Genomic DNA, 7,544 nt, shown 5'->3' on the forward strand with positions numbered 1-7,544 from the left:
GGTTTTTGTGGTCCTGACTGGTGGCTTCCTGCTGCTCACCATTCCTCTCCTGGTTGTCACTAGTTTTGGGTGCGCAGCTGACCAGGCGCATGCATGTAATGCTTACCATTTAGAACCTCCCAGGACTCACACTGTCAAGATCAGATGGGGAGAGGAGGGTTGGCACTGACCTTGCCCCCTCCCCACCTCACCCCTCACCAATCCAATTCCTATTCTGAGGTAAAATCAGGGCTAAGGCCTCAGCTTTCCATATTTCACCTTACAAAAAGCATCATGTCTCATTTGAACCCAACTTGAACCTTGCAAACATCAAATAAAGAAGTTCCCACTTCGTCACACAAGTCTCAATTGCATTTTTTGCCCTCAATTTGTGGCCAAGATTCACATAAGGTATTTATTGGCTATAGGGAGCTTTGTTAGCATTCCAACTAGAAGTCAGACAATAGGAGTTGCATGTTTAAAGAGCAAGAGAACTATTTTCAATAGTGCTAAAAGCAATTCTATAAAATAAAAATATTTAAGTGTTTGAGAGAAGCAAAATAAGATAAAAGAAGATGTCTTGTTAACTTGTAGTTGCTTGGTTAGTAGCAAATGTTTTTGCCTGATAATCTAATGTCTCCATTGATCATTCATGCTTTTGCAGACATCAGATTAAATGTTACCTGATCTACAGACTACAGATTCAATTTTGAAAAAAAACCAACAGGTTGGTTAGGTGAATATAAATATAGCCATTTAGCTGATGGTGAACTTTGACCACAGATTACCGGAGTTTGTTGTTTTGCTTCCATCAAACGAAAAGCCTCTGAGAGGTTGCCTTTTATTTACATGTCAACACTATATCTCGTGCATAACACCAACAAATTATTATATTACAAAAGGGAAAAAATGTGCTGAAAGCAAAAGACGCGTGGATTCTTTGTCTCAGGTGAATTGCATCATCCCAGAAGGAACCAGTTACCGCCTCCCTAGATTGTTGCCTGACATGCAGCCACAGACTGCCCAGCATTTACTGGTAAATTCAATTCAGCAGTAGTGCCTCAAGGATTTATGTAGCAGGGGCAGGGCTGGTAATAATTGTGAATACAAAACGGGTTTAATGTACTCCTTGGAATGCTGTTGCATTTATTTCAGAAACAAAACTTGTTTGATGCCCTGAAACCCATTGTATCTCTCTAGTGTATATTAAACAGTTTAATGCTCAAGGTAGGAACTATGCAGAAGAGCTTTATATAGAAATGTTTAGTTATTTTTTTTAGCAAAGAGCTATGTTCATATTCATTGTGCTTGCTCATTTGTATGACTGTAATGTAGACTGTGTGTATAATTATACAGAGTTTGTGGCAGTTTCTTTCTTGCTTCACCTAAATCATTTTCCAGTTCCATAAATCTTATTCATCAGCACCAGTTGACAAAAGGCATGAACATTAAATATCCAAGGTTCCTACTTAAAGACTGGCCCAGATCCTCAGGTCTTTGGAAGGTCGTACCCTTAAGATACCTCAGAAGATGCACTGGGGGACCCCCCGAGAATCCCCAAGCAAGGACTGCACAGGAATTGCCCAGGAAGTTTGAAATTCTGACAGGCAATTACCATGCACCAAGAATCATCCGATTTAAATCAGAGACTTTGGATGGTTATGACTCACTTAGCAGAATAGTTATCCAGGAAAAGTTAGAAGGCTTAAAACCACTTCTAACTCCTGGGGCAGAATATTACACCTCAGAGGCAGGTGTGCGCCCGGCCCAAAGGATGTGAAATAGCGCGAGGTGACACTGGACAAGCGTCCTGATGTCATCCCGCATGTGAACAATCTTCGGGTCAGTGGGCGCACGCAGCAGTTGGAAATGCGCCCGCCGACAATTAAGCGGGCAATCAAGCCCATTAAGGAGGCAATTGAAAGCAATTTTTCATGGCCCGTCCACTTTTATGATTGACGGACGGGCCAATCAGCCAGACGGCCTTTAACTTTTTCCTTAAACCTCAATCCAGGGTGGGATGAAATCTCTGTGGGGAAATAAAATAAAAAGCGACATCTGGGGACTTTTTTTTTATGAGGTTTGCTTTCAGGCGCTTGATTGTGCTGCATGGACATCTTTTGCAGCATTTTTGTTGTTTTGTTTATTCTGTGGAGGTCTGCAGCTCCCTGAGGCAGCTTCAGGGAGCTCACTGGAAGCACTCACCAACGCCCGCGGTGACATCGGCGCCTGCCCTCTTCCCACCCCCACTGGCAGAGCTGAGCCTTTCTCAGTGCACATTTCTTGCTGGCTGGGCAATGAGTGAAAGATTGAGGCCCTGGGTAATATAGTGCTGATCCATCCCACCAGCCCCCACCCCCATCTCCCACTGGACCCTGCGATTATACCCCCCTGACCACCTCATCAACCCCCCAACCCACCGAGCACCTGACACCCCCTCCCGCTCATCACCTCAAGCCCCCTGACTACCCTCCAACTACACATCCATGCCCGGGCTACACCCCACCCACTCAACCAGCCTCTGACCCCCCGACTACCTGCCTCAACCCTGACTACACCCCACACTCCCAACTACTCTACCCAACTCCTGACTACCCCCCTGACTACCATCCTGATCCCTCCAACCACACCCCTGACCACCCAACCCCTAACCACACAACACCCTCCAACAACTAACCCACCCCTGACCACCCGTTTCCCCTACCCCCCGATAACCCAACCCAACACCTCCAACCACCCCAACCCCTCATCCATTAATTAATGATCTCATAGTGAAGGCACCCCTAGGTAGCAGCGACCATAATATGCTTGAATTTTACATTCATTCTGAGGGAGAGAGGAGTGGGTCCGAGACTATGTTTTTAAACTTAAATAGGGGCAATTATGACGGCATGAAAGCAGAGCTAGCAAAAGTGAATTGCCAAACTAGGTTAAGGGACAGGTCAATAGAGTTGCGGTGGCAAACGTTTAAGGGGATATTTCAGAATACACAAAATAGATACATTCCAACGAGTAAGAAAAAGTCCAAGGGACAGACACACCATCCACGGTTAGCTGGAAAGGTTAAAGATAGTATCAAACTTAAAAAGAATATATAATTGTGCAAAGGTGGAAGGCCAGAAGATTGGACAGAATATTAGCAAAGGATGACTAAAAGATTAATAATGAGGGAAAAATTAGCGTATGAGAGAAAGCTAGCCAGAAATATTAAAAACAGACATAAGAGTTACTCATAAATATTTTTTAAAAAATCAAGTTAACAGAAAACAAGGAAATGGCAGATGAATTGAACAGGTATTTTGCATCAGTCTTCCCTATGGAGGATACAAGTAACAGCCCAGAAGCAGCTAAGAATCAGGAAATGGAAGGGATAGTGGAACTCAGGAAAATTACAATCACCAGAGAAGTGGTACTAGTAAATTGTTGGAACTGCGGGCTGACAAGTGCTCGGGTCCTGATGGACTTCATCCTAGGATCTTAAAAGAAATGGCTAGTGAGATAATTGATACATTGGTTTTAATTTTCTGAAACTCTCTAGATTCGGGAAGGCGCCATTATACTGGAAGATAGCAAATATAACTCCATTATTTTAAAAAGGAGGGAGACAGAAAGTGGGAAACTACAGGTCAGTTAGCTTAACATCTGTCAAAAGGAAAATGTGAGAAGCTATTATCAAAGAAGCTAAAGCAGGGCACTTGGATAAGTTCAAGGTAATCAAGCAGAGTCAACATGGTTTTGTGACAGGGAAATCATGTTTAACCAACCTGTTGGAGTTCTTTGAGGAAGTAACATGTGCCATGGATAAAGGGGAACCGGTGAATGGACTTAGATTTCCAAGAAGTATTTGATAAAGTGCCACATCAAAGGCTATTGCGGAAAATAAAAGCTCATAGTGTAGGGGGTAACATATTGGCATAGATAGAAGATTGGCTAGTGAACAAGAAGCAGAGAGTAGGCTTAAATGGATCTTTTTCAGGTTGGCAAGATGTAACAAGTGGTGTGCCACAGGGATCAGTGCTGGGACCTCAACTATTTACAATTTATATAAATTACTTGGATGAAAGGATGGATGGGTTGGTTGCCAAATTTGTTGATGACACAAAGATAGGCAGGAAAGTAATTTGTTAAGAGGACATAAGGAGGCTACAAAAAGATATATAGACAGGTTAAGTGAGTGGGCAAATGAAGTGTAATGTGGGAAAATGTGAAATTATCCATTTTGGCAGGAAGAATAAAGAGGCATATTATCTAAATGGTGAGGGATTGCAGAACTCTTAGATGCAGAAGAATCTGGGTGTTTTAGTGCATGAATCGCAAAAGGTTAGTATTCAGGTACTGCAATTAATTAGGAAAGCTAATAGAATGTTATCATTTATTGCGAGGGAAATTGAAGTAGGGTGGTTAAGCTTCAGTTGTACAGAGCACTACTGAGACCACATCTGGAGTACTGCGTACGATATTGGTACCTTATTTAAGGAAAAATGTAAATGCATTGGAAGCAGTTCAGAGAAGGTTTACCAAACTAAAATTGGAATGGGCGGTTTGTCTTACGAGGAAAGGTTGGACAGGCTAGGTTTGTATCCGCTGGAGTTTAGAAGAGTAAGAGGTGACTTGATTAAAACATCTCAGATCCTGATGGAACTTGACAGGGTGGATGTGGAGAGGATGTTTTCTCTTGTGGGAGAATCTAGAACTAGGGGTCACTGTTTAAAAATAAGGGGTCGCCCACTTAAAACAGGAATGAGGCGAAATTTAACTCTCTTCCTGAAAAGGCGATGGAAGCAGAGTCTTTGAATACTTTTAAGGCAGAGGTGGATAGATTCTTGGTAAGCAAGAAGGTGATAGGTTATCGGGGGTAGGCAGGATGCAGATTTAAGGTTACTATCAGATCAGCCATGATCTTATTAAATGGCAATGCAGGCTCGAGGACCAAATGGCCTGCTCCTGCTCCTTGTTCATATGTTCGTATGTCATTATTTTGCACTTGTATGGTGCGAATGTTACTTGCTACTTATCAGCCAAAGCCTGAATATTGTTCGGGTCTTGCTGCATACAGACACGGATTGCTTCAGTATCTGAGGAGTTGCAAATGGTGCTGAACCTTGTGTAATCATCAGTGAATATCCCCTCTTCTGAGCTTGAAGGAGAAAAGGTCATAGATGAAACAGCTGAAGATGGCTGGGCCTTGGACACTACCCTGTGGAGCTCCTTCACCGATGCCCTAGGACTGAGATGATTGACCTCCAACCAGCATGAACATCTTCTTTTGTGCTAGGTATGACTCCAACCTACAAAGAGTTCAGCTCAAGTTCAGCTTTTCTGTCCATGTTTGGACCAAGACTATGATGAGCTCAGGAGCTGAGTGGCCTTAGTGGAACCCCAACTGAGCATCAGTGAGCAGGTTATTGCTTTGTAAGTACCACTTCATAGCACTTTAGAAGATGCTTTCCATCATTTTGCTGATGATTGAGAGTAGATTAATGGGCCAGTGATTGGCCAGGTTTGATTTGTCCTGCTTTTGGTGGACAGGACATACCTGGGCAATTTTCCACATTGCCAGGTAGATGCCGGCATTGTAGTTGTACGGAAACAGCTTGGCTAGGGGCACAGCTAGTAATGGAGCACAAGTGTTCAGTGCTATTGCTGGAATGTTGTCAGTGCCCATAGCCCTTACATCAAAGGAGATCAGAAGAGGTAAATGTCCAGGGTCTAGCTATACTTCTAGTTAGTTGTGCATTAATATTGAGGCACGTCAAAACTATGAATATTGAAGCTGAAGAAGTCTAAGGCTGCAAATCTCAATAAGGCCCAAAAACAAGCATGAGGATCCTACAGTTAACCTGTTCCTGTTGGCTCCCAAAGCTGATAATGAACAAACACCATCATTCAATCTCACACTATCAGCCAGCAGCTTGGATACTTATACAATGTGTACTTTAGAGGGTAGCATAGAGGTGGGATCTACACTTGGCTAGATATTGTGCACAGGTGGTCTGCAGACCAGGCAGACAAAAATGGTAGCACACATGCCAGCTCACAGGAGGGTCAGGTCACACACAAAATCTGCTTCAGAAGACTCAGATGTGGACTTCGATGGGGGCAATGTACAGAAAAAGATTGATGGGCATGTACAATGAAATGCTTGTTTAATTGAGGTGCCTGTGGTCACTGTCAGGAAGTATGGGAGAGCTCGGCACCAAGTTGGCAGAGGATTTTTTCCGCACTTGATCTTCCCTGTTTTTGGAAAGAGGTAAAATAAAACTATACTGTCTATGACTTAATTATTAAATAAGTATATTTGATAAATGAATAATTGAACACTAGCCATTATACAAAATAGATTTTACAGTAACTATAAAACTTAATTATCTTGTGAATAGAAAAATAATAAGGTTCGTGTGTTGTACAAAACTATATAGTCTTATGCAGCAATACTATATGAGTAGAAATTTCCTCCAATTAAGCACTGAGAAAGCTGAACCAATTATTTTTAGTCCCTGCTCCAAACCATATTCCTAGCTATGGACTCCATCCCTCCCTCTCTCTAGCAATATTCTGAGACTAAATCAGCCTGCTCAGAACCTTGGGCCAGGATTTTCCCTCTGTTGGGAGGGAAGTTGAAGAGCAGGTGTGCAGAGGTGTGCCTCTGATCGGCACTGCCATTTTACGTGGGCGGGCCAATTAAGGAGCAATATTTGACTCCAAGATGAACTACCATACATATATTTGCACCATCACTAAGGCCGTCTATTTCCAGTTCCGTAACAAACCTCAACCTCATCCCTGTCTCAGCTCATCTGCTGCTGAAACCCTCATACATGTCTTTGTTGCCTGTAGCCTTGACTATTTAAATACACTTCTGGCAAGTCTCCCACATACAACCCTCTGTAAACTTGAAGTCATCCAAAATTATGCTACCTGTGCCTTAACTCGCACCAAGTTCCATTCCCCCATCAGCCCTGTGCTTGGTGACCTAAATTGGCTCCCAGTCAGGCAACATTTTGATTTTAAAGTTCACATCCTTGTTTTCAAATCCTTCTATTCCTCTCTGTCTCTCTCTCTGTCTCTGTCTCTCTCTCTCTCTCTCTCCCTGTATACCCCTCCAGTCCCACAACTGTCTGAGGTATTTGCACTCATCTAATTCTCGTCTCTTGAGCATCCTTGAATTTAATCGCTCTGCCATTGCCTTGATTTGTCTAGGCCCCACCAAGCTCTGGAATTCTTTTCCTACACCTCTCCACCTCTCTACCTTGCTTTCCTCCTTTAAGATTCTTATTAAATTCTACCTCTTTGACCAAGCTTTTGATCATCTGACCTAATATCTCCTGGCTTGGTGTCAGATTTTGATTTATAATGCTCTTGCTTAGCACCTTGGGACATTTTATTGAGTTAAATGCATGATATAAATATAGGTTATTGCTGTAGCAGATCTATTTGGCCAGGATCAGCTGCTACTGTTGCAAGTGAGGAGTTTTTGAGTCTGAAGAATTTCACTGGTGAATTTTGTAATTATGGTGCAAAAGAACAGAAAGTGTCATGCCATACAGATAAAGAATACTGCTAAT

The sequence above is a fragment of the Carcharodon carcharias genome, chromosome 17 (assembly GCF_017639515.1).
Source record: "Carcharodon carcharias isolate sCarCar2 chromosome 17, sCarCar2.pri, whole genome shotgun sequence".
In the NCBI taxonomy this organism is placed as follows: Eukaryota; Metazoa; Chordata; class Chondrichthyes; order Lamniformes; family Lamnidae; genus Carcharodon; species Carcharodon carcharias.